Source organism: Gorilla gorilla, chromosome 3 (genome assembly GCF_029281585.2).
Source record: "Gorilla gorilla gorilla isolate KB3781 chromosome 3, NHGRI_mGorGor1-v2.1_pri, whole genome shotgun sequence".
In the NCBI taxonomy this organism is placed as follows: Eukaryota; Metazoa; Chordata; class Mammalia; order Primates; family Hominidae; genus Gorilla; species Gorilla gorilla.
In genome coordinates, this window is record NC_073227.2 from 127,163,617 (window position 1) to 127,185,553 (window position 21,937).

The 21,937-nt window shown below is 33.8% G+C and overlaps 1 long non-coding RNA gene across 1 annotated transcript in view; it reads left to right on the plus strand.

Annotated features, from left to right (window-relative positions):
* LOC129533098 (uncharacterized) overlaps window positions 1-16,392 on the plus strand; it is a 208,643-nt gene extending 192,251 nt beyond the window's left edge. The window contains exon 6 of the long non-coding RNA XR_010133451.1: window positions 16,326-16,392. This is a non-coding gene — a long non-coding RNA (uncharacterized lncRNA). The remainder of the gene's footprint in view (window positions 1-16,325) is intronic.
* Window positions 16,393-21,937: the final 5,545 nt, after the last annotated feature.

The following is a 21,937-nucleotide window of genomic DNA, read 5'->3' on the forward strand; positions in this document are numbered from 1 at the left end:
GGTAACATGCAGAAGCTGAAACAGTGTGGAGGGCTCAGAAGAAGACAGGAAATTGTGGGAAAGTTTGGAACTTTCTAGATACTTTGAGGGTTCAGAAAACAGGAACATGTGGGAAAGCTTGGAACTTCCTAGAGACTTGTTGAATGGATTTGACCAAAATACTGATAGTGAGATGAACAACGAAGTCCAGGCTGAGGTGGTCTCAGACGGAGATGAGGAACTTGTTGGGGACTAGAGTAAAGGTCACTCTTGCTATGCAAAGAGACTGGCCACATTTTGTCTCTGCCCTAGAGATCTGTGGAACTTCGAACTTGAGAGAGATGATTCACAGTATCTGTTGGAAGAAATTTCTAAGCAGCAAAGCATTCAAGAGGAAGCAGAGCACAAAAGTTTGGAAAATTTGCAGTCTAAAAATGTGACAGAAAAGAAAAGCCCATTTTCTGGGGAGAAATTCAAGCCAGCTGCAGAAATTTGCATAAGTAACAAGGGGCCCAATGTTAATCACCAAGGCAATGGGGAAAATGTCTCCAGGGCCTGTCAGAGACCTTCATGGCAGCCCCTCCCATCACATGCCCAAAGGCCTAGGAGGAAAAAAAGGTTGTGCGGGGAGGGACATGGCCCCCCCCTGCTGTGTACAGCCTAGGGACTTGGTTCCATGTGTCCCAGCCACTCCAGCTCTGGCTAAAAGGGGTCAAGGTCTACCTCAGGCTGTTGTTTCAGGGAGTGGCAAGCCCCAAGCCTTGGCAGCTTCCACGTGGTGTTGAGTCTGTGGTGCACAGTAGTCAAGAATTGAGGTTTGGGAACCTCTGCCAAGATTTCAGAGGATGTATGGAAATGCTTGAATGTCCAGTCAGATGTTTGCTGCAGGAGCAGAGCCCTGATGAAGAAATTCTGCTAGGGAAGTGCAGAAGGAAAATGTGGGGTTGGAGCCCTCACACAAAGTCCCCACTGGGGCACTGCCTAGCAGAGCTATGAGAAGAGGGCCACTGTCTTCCAGACCCTAGAATGGTAGATCCACTGACAGCTTGCAACATGCACCTAGAAAAGCCGCAGACAATGCCAGTTCATGAAAGCAGCCAGGAGGAGGGCTGTACCCTGCAAAGCTACAAGGGTGGAGCTGCCCAATGCCATGGGAGCCCACTTCTTGCATCGGCATGACCTGGATGTGAGACATGGGGTCAAAGGAGATCATTTTGAAACTTTAAGTGTTTAATGACTGAGATATTGGATTTCAGACTTGCAGGGGGCCTGTTCTCCTTTGTCTTGGCCAATTTCTCCCAGTTGGAATGAGAATATTTACCCAATGCCTGTACTCCCATTGTATCTAGGAAGTAACTAACATGGCTTTTGATTTTACAGGCTCATAGGTGGAAGGGAGTTACCTTATCTCAGATGAGACTTTGGACTTGGACTTTTGAGTTAATTCTGGGATTAGTTAAGACTTGGGGGACTGTTGGAAGAGCATGATTGTGTTTTGAAATGTGAGGACATGAGATTTGGGAGGGGCCAGGGGTGAAATTATGTGATTTGGCTGTGTCCCACCCCAAGTCTGATCTTGAATTGTAGTTTCCATAATCTCCACATGTCATGGGAGGGACCTGGTGGGAGGTAATTGAATCATAGGGTCGGTTTCCCCCATGCTATTCTCATGATAGTAAGTTCTCACAAGATCTAATGGTTTTATAAGGGGTTTCTCCCTTTGCTTCACTCTCATTCTTCTCCTTAATGCTGCCATGTCAAGAAGAGTGTGTTTGCTTCCCCTTCCACCATGACTGTAAGTTTCCTGAGGTCTCCCCAGCCATGCTGAACTGTGAGTCAATTAAACCTCTTTCCTTTCTAAATTACCCAGTCTTGGATATGTCTTTATTAGCGGTGTGAGAACAGACTAATACAGTGTTGTTTTCTGTTTTAGGCTATTATAAATAATGCTGCTATGTATATTCTTGTATATGTTTTTCTCTAAGCATATATATAAAATTTCCATTTTTTTCTATTTTTTAAAGATTCAGTCATGATTGTTTTAAAGTTTTGCTGTAGGTGTTGTTGTTAGATACAAAATAAGGATATAGAACTATAGTTTTGTCATAGGTACAGGAGTATGTATGAGTTCTAAGCTATAAAAACCATTTTAAAATACAAATTTTTTCTTAGGAATATTTGCTGTCAAAGGTCATCCACATTAATACCCAGGAGGATTATTGTTGGTGATAGGATATATTTTAGTTCAATTTTAGTGTATAGTGCCACCAGTGTTTTCAAAGTGATTATGTTGAGTTACACTAATAAAAAACACATATAATTAAATTCCTGTTGCTCTATATCCTTGCCAGCATTTAGCCTTTTCTCTCTTTTTAATTGTAAACATTACCGTGTGTGTGTGTGTTTAATGGTATTTCACAGTGGTTTAGCAGATAAAGAAACTGAGCTTCCTCTCAGAATGTTTATTCATTGTTTGATAGTCTTTTTATTTGTATGAAATGACTTTTCAATATTATTTTCAATTTTTTTATCTATTGTGTTGTTTGCATTTTTCTGTATTTTTTTTCTATTTTTCTATTCTTTATACAAGACTTTGGCGTGTGATATGTGTTGTATGTGAATTTCTGTCAATCTGCAGGTGATGTTTGCTCTCTTAGTGGTATTTCTTGATAAATGTAAATTATTAAATTTAATGATTAATCCTTTTGTATGTCCTGCTAACAAATTTTAACCAATTTTAAAGTCTCATTAAGATGTTCTAAATTGCATCAAAAAAAGAATTTTTTTGAGGTAAAAAAAATAAAAGAAAAATAAACAATAAAACACTTCCTCTGCCCCAGTGTGTGCTTTTTTTGTGTTGAAATATCTCTTTGTGTTGAATTGAAGGGTATAGTTTAAAGACTCGTTTGTTCTAAATATTAACTTCCTTTGTGGTTTAGCAAGCAAAGGGCATCAGAGAAATTGCATAAGTGCTATGTGTTTACAATTCTGCAGATTGTCATTGGCAACTGAAATTCATCCAAGAAGCTGTCAAATACCTAATTTCTATTATGTTACAATGAAATAATTACTGCACTTGGTAGTTTCAAAACTGTTTGTTCTTTTTGCGGGGGTTTAATTTTCCCCCTTGTGTCAGGAAAAGACTTTCAGAGATATATAAAGGATTTCATAGATTTATTTCAATGATTATAAATGTCATAAGTAATTTATTGTAATATTTAGTATGAACATGCTAAAATAAACCAAAGAAAAATAAATCTGAACAAAGAAAAAAGCGGAACAAACAAAAAGAAAAAGGAGTGATAGCCCTACATGAAAATGTTTACTAAATTCGATTGTCATTTTCAGAGCAATGGACACTTTCAATTTTTGTGTGAGTGTGTGTTCAAACACAACCCACACAAACAAATGCATATACACAATAACAATTTTCTTTAATTGTCTGTATTTTTTCACCCTTTTATAATGAATATAATAATTTTAGATTGAGATATATGTTACTATCATACAGTTGTAGGTAGGCTATAAACATTCCCATGGTTGTAACATCAGTATATAGGTATTATTTTAATTTTAATGAAAGTCTGTCACTTTGCTTTATTTACTTAACCACTATACATTAATTTCTAAATTGAATTTGATGTTCTAGAGTCATAAAACTTAATTCAGGTTATCATATTGCATTATAAAATTGCAATTATTATAAACTTTCTAAATTCTTGATTAAGACCTTCCCTATGGAACTGGGCCATTTCTCATGATAACTGTTAAGTTCTTATAATTAAAAATATCTGTGGCTATGATATCTTTCTTATTGTGCCAATTTTGAGCATATGCATCTGAAGTTAATCAGATCATAGCATGCATACAAGTGTCTAACATTTATTTAGGAGAGTTACAATTTTATGGGTGGGCCCTTTCTCAAGCTGAGTATAGTTAAATTAATATGGTAGTCCTGCTGTAGTCTGGAGTCTTAGCTGAGCATTATTAGTACATAATAAAATACATCTATTACCTGTTTATAGTGGATAACATGTTGAAGCATCCATAATATTTATTTTCTCACATGACTACATCTACAGCTTTTAAGGTATTCAAAACTAGACTCTTACTTAGAGAAAATAAATTTTATTACATAACTTAGATACTTTGAACATAATCAAATAGAAGAATTGCATGGCTAAAATGTTAAAGATAACAGAGATAACTAGGAGATGGTACAGTGGAAGTAAATCAGTTAGAATTTTTTGTATTTTTGGCTGCAAGTCCTTATGACCTAATGATAGTGGCTTAAATGTGAAAAATTTATTTTCTTCTTATAAAGCTAAGTCTTGACTGGTAAGACAGCTTTATAAAATTAAGATTTTTTTTCATGGTCAAAATATGACTGGTATCAAAGAAGAACTAAACAAACAAATAGATATTTCATGTTCATAAATAGGAAGACTCAGTATTGTCAAGATGTCAGTTCTTCCCAAATTTATCTATAAATACAGTGGAATTCCAACCAAAATCCCAGTTATTTTGTGGAAATTGACAAACTAATTTTAAAGTTCATATGAAGAGACAAGTACCAGAATATCCAACGTGACATTAAAGGAGAAGATTAAAGTTGGAGGACTGACAGTACCTGACTTCAAGATTTACTATAAAGCTTTAATAATCAAGTCAGCATGATACTGGTGAGAGTATAGACACCCAGGTCAATGAAGCAGAATAGACAGCCGAGAAATAAACTCACAAAAATATAGTCAACTGATCCTTGACAAAGAAGCTAAAGTATTACAGTGGAGAAAAGATGTGTTTTTTTTTTCAACAAATGGTACTGGAATAACTGGACATCTACACACAAAAAATAAATCCAAACATGGACCTTATGCCCTTCACAAATATTAATTCAAAATGGATCATAAACCTAAATGTAAAATATACAACTATAAAGCATCTAGAAGATAACATAAAAGAAAAACTAAGTGGTTTAGGGATTGGCAATAACTTTTTAGATATAGCACCGAAGGCATGATCAATGATAGAATAAGCTGAACTGTATTAAAATTTAAAAAATTCTATTTTGTCTACAAAAGACACTGGGAAGAGAATGAAAAGACAAGCCACAGACTAGGAGAAAATATTTCCAAAAGATACATTTGATAAAGAACTGTTATTCAGGCTGTGCGTAGTGGCTCACGCCTGTAATCCCAGTACTTTGGGATGCCGAGGCAGGCAGATCACCTGAAGTCAAGAGTTCCATACCAGCCTGGCCAACATGGGAAAACCCCGTCTCTACTAAAAATACAGAAATTAACAGGGTGTGGTGGTACAAGCCTGTAATCCCAGCTACTGAAGAGGCTGAGGCAGGAGAATCATTTGAACCCAGGAGGTGGAGGTTGCATTCAGCTGAGATTGTGCCACTGCACTCCAGCCCGAGTGACAAAGCAAGACTTAGTCTCAAAAACAAACAAACAAAAAACTGTTATTCAAAATATATAAAGCTGTTATTCTGTTATTCAAAATACATAAAGAACCCTTAAAACTCAATAAGAAAACAACACACTTTTTAAAAATGGGTCAAAGACCTTGAAAGATAGCTCACTGAAGAAGATACGGAGATGGCAAATAAACTTATAAAAAGATGCTTCATATCATATGTCATCAGAGAAATGCAAATTAAAGCAACAAGATTCCACTACACACTTATAAAATGTCCAAAATCAAAAAACATTGACAATGCCAAATGCTGATAAGAATGTTGAGCTACTGGAATTCTCATTCATTAGTGGTGCAAATGCAAAATGGCACAGAAAATTTGTAAGACAGTTTTGCGGTTTCTTACAAAACTAAATAGTATATGCATTCTATATGATCCAACAATCATGCTCCATGGTATTTACCCAAAGGAGATGAAAATATGTTTCCCACAAAAACCTGCACGCAGATGTTTGAAGCAGCTTTATACATAATTGCCAAAACTTGGAGGCAACTGAGATGTTTTTCAGTAGGTGAATGGATAAATAAACTGTAGTTAATCCTGACAATTAGATATTATTCAGCACTAAAAAGAAATGAGGTATCAAGCCATGAAAAGGTGTGAAGGAAACTTAAACACACATTAAGTGGACAAAACCAATCTGAAAAGGCTACATACTGTAGGATTTGAACTATATGACATTCTGCAAAGTTAAAACTTTGGAGACGATAAAGATATCAGTGGTTGCCAGGGGTGGGGAAGGAGAGAGGGATAAATAGGAAGAGCACAGAGATTTTTTTCAGGCAGGAAACCTTGTCTGTATGATACTATAAAGGTGGATACATAGTATTATACAAATGTTTTCTGTATCTGTGATGTGTATTTTCATTCTCTTGGCAATGTCTTTTGCAGATAGGACAGAAATTTTTAATTTTAATGATGTCTAGCTTATCAATTATTTCTTTCTTTTATGGATCATGCCAAAAACATCAGTTGCTCAAATGTTGTTTCACAGTCCCATTGAGTTCTTCAAATTTCAGCAATTTGATTACCAATCTTGGCTCAATAGTGACATTTGATTATTTAGAGTAGAAAATGAATGGTCTACATTTGCTGCTGTGATTAGCCACGTCATAACGTGTATAAAAGCTCTAAAATGTAAGAGTCATTATATTGAAGAATATGTTAAATAACTGTAATCAAAAGAAAGTTGATAAAATAATAGATGACATTGAGCTTTTTGAATTTCTAGTTAAATTTCTAAAAATTGCACCAAGTCAATTACATTTTTGAATGTGGATCACTTTTCACTTAATGGTTAATTTTTTAAAGACAATATTTTGTAAAAAATTAATTGAGATATAACTCACATACCATAAAATTCACCCTTTTAAAGTGTACAATTGTTTCTCAACCATCACAATTATCAAATTCTAGAATGTTTTTCATCACCACAAAAAGAAACTTTGTACTCATTAGCTGACATTCCCCAACTCCTCAGCTTCATGGCCTCTGACAGTCATTAATCTATCTTCTATCTCTATGGATTTTCCTGTTATGAGCATTTCCTAAAAATGGAATCATATAATATGTGGCTTTTGGGGTCTGGCCTCTTTCATTTAGCATAATCTTTTCAGATTCATCTTGTTATAGCGTGTATCAATACTTCATTCTCTGATGCGGTTAAATGATTTTCAACTTAGGAATATACTGCATTTTTCTTATTCATCAGTTTGTGGGCATTTTGGTTTTAACTTTTATGCTGTTATATTGCTTGTGTTAGTCTACGCTAATATACTGCTAATAAAGACATACCTGATACAGAGTAATTTATAAAGGAAAGAGGTTTAGTGTACTCAGAATTCCACATGTCTGGGGAGGCCTCATAATCATGGTGGAAGGTAAATGAGGAGCAAAGTCGTGTCTTACATGGTGGCAGGCAAGAGAGCACGTGCAGGGGAACTCCACTTTATAAACCATCAGATCTCGTGAGACTTATTCACTACAACAAGAACAGTATAGGGGAAACTGCCCCCGTGATTCAATTATCTCCACCTGGCCCCACCCTTGACATGTGGGGATTATTACAACTCAAGGTGAGATTTCAGTGGGGGACACAGCCAAACCATATCACTGCTATAAACATAAATGTACATATTTGTGTGGAGATATGCTTTCATTAGTCTTGGGTATAAACCTAAAAATGGAATTGCTGGGTAATATTATAACTCTATGTTTAACTTTTTGAGGACATGCCAAAATGTTTTCAAAAGTAGCTACAACATTTTACATTTTCACCAGCACTGTAAAGATTCCAATTTTTCCACATCCTAAAACAAAAAAAAATTGTTATTGTTTATATCTTTGTTTCTAGCCATTATAGTAGTTGTGACGTGGTATCTAAGGGAGACATTGATTTGCATCTAACTGATGGCCAGTGATGAGCATCTTTTTATGTGCTGATTGTCAACTTGAATATATTCATTGGGAGAAATGTCTATTCAAATGCTTGCCTATTTTTAAAATGTGTTATTTGTCTTTGTATAAGTATTCTTTACATATTCTAGATACTTATTTTCTTATCAGATATGTGAATTGCAAATACTTGCTCCTATTCTAGGGTTACCTTTCCAGTTTCTTTATAGTGTCCTTTGAAGCACAAGTGTTTAATTTTGATGAGATTCATTTTACATATATATTTTTTCTTTCTGCTTTTACTTTTTGTGTAAGTTCCAAAAGATAACTGCCAAATCCAAGTTCACTAAAATTTATACCTATGTTTTCTTTCAATAGTTTAATACTTTTAGCTCTTTCATTTAGGTCTTTAATTTGTGTTACTGTTTATATTCTGTGTGAGGAAGTTGTCCTACATCATCCTTTTGCTTGAGGAAATTCAGTTGTTTCTATACCATTTCTTAAAAAACTATTATTGACCCATTGCATTGTCTTGGCAGCCTTGTTGAAAATGAATTACATGTAAGGATTTATTTCTGGACTCTCAATTCTACTCAAATCATAAGTCTATTTTTATGCTAGTACCACACTGTCTAGATTGCTATAGCTATGAGTACTGTAAGTTTTGAAATTGAGAAGTATGAGTCCTTCAAATTTGTGCTTTTTCAATATTGTTTTTGAGTAAATTAGCACTCAAATTTTATATGAATTTTAGGAACACTTTGGAAATTCCGGCAAAGGAAAAAAAGGCAGCTAATAGGGATTTCATTGACTCTTCAAACCAACTTGGAATATTACCCTCTTTACTGTATTAAGTTTTCAAACCCATAAACACATAATATCTTTCTATTTATTTGGGACTTCTGTAATTTCTTTCAATGAAGTTTGGTAATTTTCAGTGTACAAGTCTTATACTTCTTTTGTGAAATTCATGTTGGGTATGATATTGTTTTGATGCTGTTGTAAATGGAACTGTTTTTAAATTTCATTCTGGATTGTTCATTGCAAGTTTATACAAATATAATTGATTTTTGCTTTTTGATTTTCTATCTTGAAATTAGCTGAACTTGATAATTAGTTCTAATGCTTTTGGTGGATTCCCTAGGATTTTCCGTTTAACAAATTTATATTATTTACAATTAAAGACAGTTTTACTATCTCCTTTTCAATCTGGATGTCTTTCCTCTTTCTTGCATATTTTTTGGAGTGGGTCTGGAGCAAAACAGTGTTGATTAGTAGTGGCAAGTTCAGTAAAGTTGCAGGATAAAATATCAACATACAAAAATTAGTCACATTTCTATATGCCAACAGTGATCAAACTGAAAAAGAAATTTAAAAAAGTAGTTTCATCTACAATAACCACATATAAAATTAAATATCTATGAATTAACCAAAGTGAAAGATCTCTATAATAAAATCTATAAAACACTGATAAAAAATTGAAGAGGACACCAAAAATGAAAAAAGTATTCTATATTCATGGATTGAAAGAATCAATATTGTGAAAATGTCCATACTACCCAAAGCAATATAAAGATTCAACGCAGTCACTATCAAGATACCAAAGACATTCTTCACAGAATATAAAACAATTCTAAAATTTATATGGAACAAGAAAAGACCCAGAATAGCCAAAGATATCTTAAGCAAAAAGAACAAAATTGGAGGAATCATATTACCTGACTTCAAATTATATTACAGAGTTATAGTAACCAAAACAGCATGGCATTGTCATAAAAACAGACACATAGATCAACAGAATAGAAAACTGAAAAACAGACCAGGAGCAGTGGCTCACACCTGTAATCCCAGAACTTTGGGAGGCCAAGGCGGGCAGATCACGAGGTCAGGAGATTGAGACCATCCAGGCTAACATGGTGAAACCCAGTCTCTACTAAAAATACAAAAAATTAGCCAGGTGTGGTGGCATGCACCTGTAATCCTAGCTACTCAGGAGGCTGAGGCAGGAGAATCACTTGAACCTCAGAGGCAGAGGTTGCAGTGAGCCAAGATCGTGCCACTGCACTCTAGCCTGTGCAACAGAGTAAGACTCTGTCTCAAACAAAAAACAACAAAAAAACTCAGAAACAAATCCACACACCTACAGTGAACCCATTTTTGGCAAAGGTGCCAAAAATATACACTAGGAAAAAGACAGTCTCTTCAATAAATGGTGCTGGGAAACTGGATATTCATATGCAGAAGACTAAAACTAGACCCCTATCTCTCATCAGATACAAAAATCAAATCAAAGTGGTTTGAAGGCAAATCTAAGACCTCAAACTATAGAACTGATTCAAGAAAACATTTGGAGAAAATCTCCAGGATATTGGACTGGGCAAAAGTTGTCTGAGCAATACTTCACAAGCACAGGCAATCAAAGCAAAAAATGGATAAATTGGTTCACATCAAGTTAAAAAGATCCTGCAGAGAAAAGGAAACAATTTACAAAGTGAAGAGACAACCCACAGAATGGGAGAGAATATTTGCAAACTACTCATTTGAAAAGGAATTAATAACTAGAATATATAAGGAGCTGAAACACCTCTGTAAGAAAAACATCTAATAATTTGATCAAAAAAATGGGCAAAAGATTTGAATAGACATTTCTCAAAAGAAGACATACAAATAGAAAATAGGTATATGAAAAAGGGTTCAACATCATTGATCATCAGAGAAATGAAAATCAAAACTACAATGAGATATCATCTGACCCTAGTTAAAATGGCTTATATTCAAAAGACAGTCAACAACAAATACTGGCAAGGATATGAAGAAAAGGGAATCCTTGTATGTTGTTGGTGGGAATGTTAATTAGTAGAACCACTTTAGAGAACAGTTTGGAGATTCCTCAAACAACTAAAACTTGACCTGTCATATGATCCAGCAATCCCACTGCTGGGTATGTACACCAAAGAAAGGAAATCAGTATATTGAAGAGACATCTGCGCTCCTGTTTGTTGCAACACTGTTTACAACAGCTAAGATTTGGAAGCAGCCTATGTGTCCATTGACAGATAAATGGATGAAGAAAATGTAGTACATATACACAATGGAGTACAAGTCATCCATAAAAAAGAATGAGATCCAGTGATTTGCAACAACGTGGATGGAACTGGAGGTCATTATGTTAAGTGAAATAAGCCAGACACAGAAAGACAAACATTGAATATTTTCGTTTATTCATGGAATCTAATAATCAAAACAATTGAAGTCTTTAACATAGGGAGTAGAAGGATGGTTACCAGAAGCTGGGAAAGGGTAATGGGAGGATGAGGGGAGCTGGGGTTGGTTGATGGGTACACAGAAAAATAGTTGGAAGAAATGAGTGGGACCTAATATTTGATGGCACAACAGGGTAACTGTAGTCAGCAATAACTTGTGACTTGTGTAGTTGTGATTTTAAGATAACTTAAAGACTGTAATTGGATTATTTGTAACTCAAAGGATACATGCTTGAAGGGATGGATAACCCATTCTTCATAATATGCTTATTTCACATTGCATGCCTGTATCAAAATATCCCATGTACCTCATAAATATACATACCTTCTATGTACTCACAAAAATTAAAAATGGAAAAAAATGCCAAAAAGAAGTGGCAAGCACAGCCTTGTCCTGTTCCTGTTATTATGGTGAAATAAAAGATTTCACTATAATGAAGTCTTTATCTCTATGTATAATGTTAGCTTTGTATTTTCCATAGATACACTTTGTCAGGTTGGAGAAGTTCCCTTCTATTCTAGTTTGAGTGTTTTTTTGTATCATTAAATGATTTGGATTTTGTCAAATGCTTTTTTTTATTTATCAAGATGATCGTTTTTGTTTGGATGTATCACTTTGATTTTTCTATGTTGAACCACCCTACCTAGCATTTCTGGGATAATCTCCATTTGGTTTTGTTGTATTATCCTTTTTATATGTTGCAGGATTCTGATTGCTGATATAATGTTAAGAATTTGCATGTCTCTATTCCTAAGTGATATCTGTCGGTAGTTTTCTTGTAATGTCTTTGTATGATTTTGGTGGCAGTGTAATACTGTCTGGATAGAATTAATTGAGAAGCTTTTGCTCCTCTTTTATTTTGGAAGATTTTGGGAAAAATAAATGTTAACTCTTCTTTAAACATTATGTAGACAACACCAGTGAAGTCATCTTTTACTGGGCTTTTCATTACTGGGGCATTTTTGATTATGAATTCATTATCTTTATTTGTTGTGGTTATATTCAGACCTTTTCTTTGTGAGATAGTTTCAGTAGTTTCTGTCTTTCTGTAATAAGAATCTTTCCATTTAATCTATATTATCTAATCTCTTGGCATACCTTCTTTATAGTGTTCAATTACAATCATTTTTATTTCTATTAGTTTGGTAATAATGTTACCTCTTTCCTTCCCAATTTTAGTAGTTGGGCTTTCATTTTTTAATTTAGTGTTCAGTCTAGCTAAAGGAATGTCAGTTTGTTCATTGTTTTTGAAGAATGCACTGTTGGTCTTTTTCAATTAAATTTTTTTTCTATTCTCTATTGCACTCATTTTCTCTTTGGTCTATATTATAGCCTTAAATTAGCTTGCTTCAGTTTTAGTTTGCCTTTTATTTTCTCATTTATTAAGGTTTAATTATTGATTTGTTATCTTTCTTCTTTTTTAATACAGACATTTATTGCTATAAATTTCCCTGTACCTACTGCTTTTGGTACATCAAGTAAGTTTTGGCATGTCATATTTGTCATGTTTTAATTTTCACTCATCTTAAAGTATTTTCTAATTTATTTTGTGATTTCTTCTTTGCCCCATTGGTTATTTAGAAATGCTAATATCTACATATTGATGACTTTTCAAAATTTTCATGTTATTTTTATTTTTTAATATTTTTATTATACTTTAAATTCTGGGGTACATGTGCAGAATGTGCGGTTTTGTTACATAGGTATACACGTGCCATGGTGGTTTGCTGCACCCATCAACCCGTCACCTACATTAGGTATTTCTCCTAATGCTATCCCTCTCGTTATTAATTTTTAAATTGTTTTATTTTATAATTTTTAAAGAGCATTGTTGAGGTATGACTGACATAGAAAAAGCAGCACATATTTAAGGTATACAACCTAATAAGTGTAGAGGTAATTATATACCTAGGAATTCATCATAACTATCAATAACATAAACATATCCATTACGTCAAAACGTTTCCTCTCCCCCTCTTTATTTATAGGTTGTATGCTTCTAAAAATGTATCCATTTCTTTCGTTTATTCAATTTGTTGGCATATAATTATTCATGATAGTGCCTTATGATTTTTTATTTCTGTGGCATCAGTTTTAATGTCTCCTCTTTCATGTCTTATTTCATTTATTTTAGTCTTCTCTCTTTTTAAAATCATGCTAAGAGTTTTAAATTTTTGTTTACCTTTTTAAAAATCCAACTCTATTTTGTTGAATTTTTGTAATATTTTTCTATTCTCTTATTTATTTCTGCTCTAATCTTTACTTTTATTTTCCTTCTGGTAACTTAGGGCTTAGTTTATTTTTCTTTTTTCTAGTTTTTTTTTTTTTTGAGGTGTTAAGTTGGATTTTTATTTGGGATGTTTTTTATGTAGGCATTCATCATTGTACACTTTACTTTTCATAATGCTTTCATTGTATCCCATAAGTTTTGTTATGTTGTGTTTTTGTTTGTCTTGAAATGTTTTCCAATTTCCCTTTTGATTTCTTTTTCAACCTATATGTTATACAAGAGTGTGTGTTTCATTTTTATGTAGTCATAAATTTTTACATTTTTCTTTTGCTATTGATTTCTAGTTTTATTTTATTGTTGTTTGGAAAATGCACTTAGAATAATTTGTCTTATTAAATTTTTTTAATGTTTTATGACTTAGCTTGTTATCTATTCTAGAGGATGTTCTGTGGTCACCTGAGAAAAATGTGTATTCTGTTATTGTTGTTTAAGATGTTTTGTATGTTTATGAGGTCCATTTGGTCTATAATGTTGCTCAAGTCTTCTCTTGTTGATTTTTTTGTCCAGATAATCTATTAATTATTGAAAATGGAGTTAGTAATGTCTTTTACTATTATTGTATTGCTGTCTATTTATCCTTTCAGATCTGTCAATATTTCCTTTATATGCTTAGGTACTCTAATGTTGGGCAATATTTATAATTGTTATATCATTCTGTTGAATTGACACTTTTATCATTATAAATGACCTTCTATGTCTCTTGTGACCGTTTTTGACTTAAAATCCATTTTTTTTGACATACGTATAGACATCCTGTATTCACTTGGTTAACAAATGTGTAGAATATCTTTTTCTACCCCATTTCCTTGCAACCTACATATGTCTTTAAAATGAGTCTTGTAGGTAGCATTAATATTAAACGTTGTTGTTTTATTTATTCAGCCACTACATCATTTGATTGAGGGAGATCAGTCCATTTAAATTTAAAGTAATTATTGATAAGAAAGGAATTACTATTGCCTGTTTGTTCATTGCTTTTGATTTGTTTTTTTTCTTGTAGTTCTGTTGTTTCTTTCTTCCTCTCAGTCTTTCCTTGTGAATGGATTATTTCTGCAGTTGTGTGCTTTTATTTTCTTCTCTTCATTTTTTGTGTATCTACTATATATTTTCACTTTGTGGTTACCATGAGGCTTACATAAAACATTCTTGTCATAACTATCTATTTTAATCTGATAAATACTTAACATCAATTGCATACAGAAAATTTAGTTTTATTCCCCTGATACATTTTATGTCATTGATGTCAGATTTTACTTCTTTTTATGTTGTGAATCCATTGACACATTTTTGTGGTTATAATTATTCTTATTACTTTTGTCTTTTAAATTTTATACCTGGGTTAAAAAAAGATATTTGCCACCATTACATTATTACATTATTCTGTTTTTGCCTATATAGGTATCTTCACCAGTGAGATTTATATTTCCATATGGTTTTGTGTTGCTGTTTATTGTCTTTTTATATCAACTTGAAGAACTGTTTGACACTTCTTGTAATTTAGGTCTTATGGTAACAAATTCCCTCAGTATTTCTTTGTCTGAGAAAGTCTTTATTCTTCATTTTTAAAGAACAGATTTGCTACTTATAGCATCTGTGGTTGGCAGTTTGAAAAATATTTCTCTTTAGAAATTTGAATATATAATCACTATCTTCTGGCCAGAAAGATTTCTGCTGAGATTTCTGCTAATAGCCGTATGGAATTTCCCTTTTACTTAATGAATTGCTTTTCTCTTGCTAATTTCAAATTTTTTTTACCCTTGACTTTTGACAATATAATTACGTGTCTCCATGTAGACCTCTTTAGGCTTAATCTAAAATTTATTTAAACTTCAAGAATCTAAATGTCCATTTACATCCCAAGATCTGAGAAGTTTTCAGCCAAAATTTCTTTACGTAAGCTTTTTGCTCCTTTCTGTTTGTATGCTCCTTCTGCATTGCCATAGTGCATATATTGGTGTTATTGATTATATCCCATACATCCCACAGGCTTTCTTGACTCTTTTTCATTAATTTTGCAACTTTGAGTAGATAATTCTATACAATCTATCTTCAAGTTCACTGATTCTTTCCTCTGATTGATTGAACTTCTGTTGAAGTTCTTTATTTAATTTTTTAGGTCAGTTATTGTATTTTCAGCACCGGAATTTCTTTTTGGTTCTTTTAATTGTTTTTTTCTCTTTTCTTGTTTTTCTTTCTTTTTTTTTTTTTAACCTCTATGGTTTGATTCTGGGTAGGTTTTTTTTTTTTGAGCTTCTAATTTTGTTGATTATTGTTTTCCTGATTTATTTAGCTATCTATCTCTGTTTCTTAGTAGCATAATGAGCTCCTTCAACACAATTATTTTGAATTCATTGTCAGGCATTGCACAGGTCTCATTTTCTGTAGGGTTGATATATTAGAGTTTTATTTTTATTTTTTATTTATTTGGTGATGTCATGTTTTCCTGATTCTTTATAATGCCTGTAGCCTGCATTGGTATCTGTTAATTTAAGGAAGAATTTACCTCTTCCGGTCTATACAGACTGGCTAAAGTCCTTCACTAGTCAGTGTAGTCAGTGTGACCAAATAGTCTGGGTGCCTGTTGAAGTGGTCAACAGACAGCTCTGGATTCACAGCTGGCCTCTGTGGGTGGGTATGCTCAGTTCTAAGGTCTGTGCATCAGCAGGCATGTTGTTAGGGTCCCAGGGAGGTGGGGAAGGGACTGTTATCACGGGTTACAAGATGGCTGTCAAGGTCCCCAAATTGATTATTAAGACCACTGTCCCTTTTTGTCTTTAGCTGTCCCCAGGTTATCAAGCCATATTGATTCCCTCAATGTTCTGTGTGTTGTGCGATATAGGCAAGCTAGTCAGGTGTGCCCCAAAAGACTAGGGAGGTCAGATGCTCACTTCATTCTCTTTTTCTCCATAGGACAACTTGCAGGCTGAGGTGCTCTCTGTGTCATGACATGTCAGATTTGGGAAATGAGTGAAGCAGGTAAAGTGAAACTGTTTTTGTTTTATTATTATTATTATTATTTTCAATGCATTTTTCTCCTTTCTGTGCTCTAACAGGATGCTGTACCTTCTCACCTGTATTCTGGAGCTCTCATAAAGGTATTTTCATCCATGGATGATTTTAAATAGGTGTTTTGATTGGGGGATGAGGGCCAGAAACTCCTATTTTGCCATCTTACTGTGTCAGTTGCGTTGATTTTAAATTTTATTGCATTGTCTTTGAAACATTCAAATAACATTAAGCTTTTTAAGTTTTTGCAACATATTTATGACCAAACATAGTTTATCCTGCAGAATGTTTCAGGTTGACTTGAGGAGAATGTGTATTTTCCCAATTGGGGATGGACTGTCCTATAGATGTCTGTTAGCTCTATTTGATTATTAGTGTCGTTCCGATATTTCATCTTATTATTCTTCAGTCTGGTTCTTTGATCTATTATTAAAAGTGGGCTATTAAAATCTTCAATTATTTTTGTGGAATCATTTATTTCTCCTTCAATTTTGTCAGATTTCTCTTCATGTATTTTTGGGCTCTGTAAGTACATATATGTTTATAATTATGTATTCTTCATGGATTGGCACTTTTATCAGCATAAAATATCCATTTTTATTTTTATTAATAATTTTATTCTCGAAGTCTTTTTATTTCTATTTGTATAGCTCTTCTAGCTTTCCAGGTGATTATAGTTTATATGTTGTCTTCTTCACATCAACTTACTTTCAACTTATTTTTATCTTACTTATCAACTTGTTTCTCCTAGAGGTATACATTTGGATATTTTTCAAAAAATTCATTCTGCTGATCTCTGCCTATTGATTGACACATAATGTGGTCTGAAGATTTGTGCCCCCAAAATTTGTGTGTCAAAACCTAGTGCCAATGTAATAACATTAGCAGTGCAACCTTTGGTTGGTGACTAGGTCATAAGAAAATGGTCCTCATTATGGAAATAATGACCTTAAAAAAGAGGTTCCAATGCAGCTTGTTTGCCCCTTCGACTATGTGGAGACGCAATGAGAAGGTACTGTCTACAAGGAACAGGACACCATATCTTCTGGTGCCTTGATTATGCACTTCTTAGCCTCCATAATTGTGAAAAATAAATTTATGTTATTTATAAGCTGCCCAGATTATGGTACTGGGCAGGGTTAGAGTTAGGGTTAGGGTTCTGTTTTCAGTTCTTTTTCTTTGATAAATTTTCAAACTCCTCTCCAAAGTGGCTGAACTAATTTATATTCCCATCAGCAGTGTATAAGCTTACATTTTTCTTGCAGTCTCACCGGCATCTGTTATTTTTTTACTTTAATAATAATCATTCTGACTAGTGTGAGATGGTATCTCATTATGGTTCTTATTTGCATTTCTCTAATAATTTTTCTCTAATAATTAGTGATATTGAGCATTTTTTCACATTTGTTGGTCACTTGTATGTATTCTTTTGAGAAGTGTCTGTTCATGTCAATTGCCCACTTTTTATATGTGTGTGTGGTGTTTTTTTTTTCTTGCTTTTTGATTTGTTTAAGTTCCTTATAGATCTGGCAAACATTTTCTTTCATTCTGGAGGTTGTATGTTTACTTTGCTGACAGTTTCTTTTGCAGTGCAGAAGCTCTTTAGTTTAATTAGGTCCCACTAGTCAAATTTTGTTTTTGCTGCAGTAGCTTTCGAAGACTTAGTCATAAATTATTTGCCTATATCCAGAAAGATATTGCCTAAGTTTTCTTCCAGGATTTTTATAGTTCGGGGTCTTACATTTAACTCTTTAATCTATCCTGAGTTAATTTTTGTAAATGGTGAGAGAAAGAGTTCCAGTTTCATTCTACTGTATATGGCTAGCCAGTTATCCCAGCACCATTTATTGAATAGGGAATCATTTCCCCCTTGCTTATTTTTGTTGACTTTGTCAAAATCAGGTGTTTGTATGTATGTGATATTATTTCTCAGTTCTCTACACTGTTCCTTTTGTCTTTGTGTCTGCTTTTGTACTAGTACCATGTTTTGGTACTGGTTTTGTTTACTGCAGCCTTATAGTATACAGTCAGGTAACGTGATGCCTCTGGCTTTGCTCTTTTTGCTTATAAATGCTTTGGTTTTTCAGGCTCTTTTTTGGTTTCATATAAATTTTAGAACAGTAATTCTGTTAAAAATGATGTTGGTGGTTTGATAGACATAGCATTGAATCTATAAATTTTGGGGGGCAATATAGCCATGTCAGTGATATTGATTTTCTAATCCTTGAGCACGGAATGTTTTTCCATTTATTTATGTCATGTATTATTTCTTTTAGAAGTGTTTTGTAGTTCTCCCTGTAGAGCCCTTTTACCTTCTTTGTTAGATTTATTTCTAGATATTTGATTTTGTTTGTGCATATTATAAATGGGTTTGTGTTTTTGATTTGGTCCTCAGATTGAATGCTATTGTATAGAAATGCTGCTAATTTTTGTATATTTATTTTGTATCCTGAAACTTAACTAAAATCATTTATTGGTTCTAAAAGCCTTTTGCTGGACTCTGTAGGCGTTTGTAGGTATACAATCATATCATCTGTAAAAAGAGTTTTCTTCTTCTCTTCCTATTTGGATGCATTTTATTTTTTCTCTTGCCTGATTGCCCTGGCAAAGACTTCCAGTACATGTTGCATACGAGTCATGAGAGTGGGCATCCTTGTCTTGTTCCAGTTCTCAATGAGAATGCTTCCAGCTTTTACTCATTCAGTATGATGTTGGATATAGATTTGTAATAGCATAGATTATTCTTATTATTTTGAGTTATGTTCCCTTGATGCTTAGCTTGTTGAGGGGTTTTTTCATGAAGGAATGTTGGATTTTATTGAAAGCTTTTCTCATCTATTGATATGACCATATAGTTTTAAATTGTGTTTATGTGGTGAATCACATTTATTGATTCACATATGTTGAGCCAACTTTGTATCCAAGGAATAAAGCCTACTTAATCATAGTGAATTCACTTTATGGTGTGTTGCTGGATTCAATTTGCTAGAATTTTGCTGAGAATTTTTATGTCTATGTTAATTAGAGATATCAGCCTGAAATTTTCTTTTTTTGTGTCTCTGCCAGGTTTTGGTATCAGGGTAATGCTGGCTTCACAGAATGAGTTAGGGAGAAGTCTCTGCTCAGTTTTTTGAAATGGTTTTAATAGAATTGGGACCAGCTCTTCTTTGTATGTCTAGTAGAATTTGGTTGTGAATCCATCTGGTCCAGGGATCTTTTTGTTTGGTAGTTTTTTTATTACTGACTCCATTTTGGAACTTGATATTGGTCTATTCAGGGTTCCAATTTCTTCCCGATTCAATCTTTGGAGGCTTTGAGTTTCCAGAAACTTATTCATTTCCTTTAGATTTCCAGTTGGTGTGCATAGAAATGTTCATAATAGCCTCTGAGGATCGTTTGTATTTCTGTGGGAATGGTTGTAATGCTACTTTTTCTTTCTGGTTGTGCTTATTTGGATCTTCTCTGTTTTTTCTTTGTTAATCTAGCTAGTGAATTATCTATTTTATTTATCCTTACAAAGAAGTAACTTCTGGTTTAATTTATCTTTATATGGACTTTGGGTCTCAATTTCTTTCAACATTATTTATTTATTTTATTCTGCTAGCTTTGGGATTAGTTTGTTCTTGTTTTTCTAGTTTGTCTAAGTGTGATACAAGGTTGCTAATTTGAGACATTTCTCACTTTTTGAGGTAAGCATTTAGCACTATAAACTTTTCTCTTAGCACATTTTCACTACATCTCAGAGATTTTGGTATGTTGTATCTCTGCTTTCTTTAATTTCAAGAATCTTTTGATTTTTGCCTTAATTTCATTCCTTACCCAAAACTCAGTCAGGAATAAGTTGTTTAATTGTGTGATTTGGGGAGATCTTGGTATTGATTTCTATTTTTATTCTACAGTGATCTGAGAGTATGATTGGTATTAGCTGAACTTTTTAGCCAGGAATGTGGTTGATCTTGAAGTATGTTTTGTGTGCAGATGGGAAGAATGTATATTCTGTGGTTGATGGGTGGAGTTTTCTGTAGATGTCTATCAGGTCCAATTTGTCTAGTGTCAAAGTTTAGTCCCAAATTTCTTTGTTAGTTTTCTACCTCAGTAATGTGTGATGCTTTCAGTGGAGTTTTGAATTCCCCTAGTATTATTGAAAACCACAGGATACTTAGTGGGAGAGGTAAAACGGCAGGACCCAGTCTTCTAGAGGAGGCAAAATAAAATATAATCAATCACCAGATGAACTATGCCATAATTATAGCATTTTTTTGTTTTTAATTTCTTATTTTGGTTGGAAAATAGTAATATTACAATTGTAGAGAAAACAGACCTACTTTTTATGTAGTTGATTTTATATGTCACTGATGATCTGTCTCATTTACAACCCTTATTAAATGTTTCCCTTCTTGGGAATTTGGAGAATGGAGATGGAGCTTCAGTGCCTTCAAACAGAACACTGATCTTCGCCCTGCAATTATGATGATAAACATTTCATGTGGGAAAGATGAAATGGAGCAGAAAAAATATCTGCTATAGTTTCTATGAAAACTGTTTTATAGACTTTTGTTTTTTTATAATCAGTAGTTTCCCAGCCTTGGGCCAACCATTCTTATATTGTGGAATTCCCCAATGTATAAGAGGCGGGAGGCATATTCCTACCCCTCCCCTCTCCACACACCCCCTCCCCAAACAGCAGAAGTGAAATCATTATGTCCTACCAAGGAAGCAGCCAGTCCACAATGATAGCTTCAGCAATGGTACTCTCTTCCTAAAGAGTTTGAAACTTGAATAAGCACTAGAAAGACTACTGAAAGTTGAGATTTGATTTGTGGCTGTTAGGTCTGTGGTCAGTGGTTGGGTTTCCAAAGAGTAAGGATACCTTAGTGTTTTTGACTAGATTATTTTTGCTGCAAAGCCTCATTTGAATTCATCTTGTTTGCTTAGCCTGATTTTCTGGTCTTCATATAGATTCTAGGATCTACCTAATTTCCTTACAGTAAATTCCTTTTCCCCTCATATAGTAGGTTTCTATTGCTTGCAGCTAACAACCCTAACTTACACTGATATTATTGTTTCATCCTTTTTCTGTGGTGGGAAGGTCTACACAGACCTACCCCAAAGTGTGAGGAAGCTGAGATACCAAAGAAGGAGGCTGACATACCCAGTTTCTTAGAAAGAAACATTTAATAGGGACTTATGAATAGAAGCCATGTCTGTTTCTTAGGGGCCGGTGAAACAAGATGATGGATCCTTCTTCTATTACCTGTGCAAATCTAGGGCTTTTATATTATAGGAAAAGTATATATGTGATTCAGAAGGTATTCAGAGGCCAATTGAAGTAGGATAGGATCAAGGTTTTTTTGACCTAAGGGAAAGATTTATGGTAAGTACATATACTCTTACACAAAGAACAATAGATAATATAGAAATCTTAGAGATATTCCTGCAACTGGGGTTAACTGGAAATCAGCATGGCAGATTAGCATCCAAGATGGAATTGCTTTAGCCTCCATAATCTTTGTCAT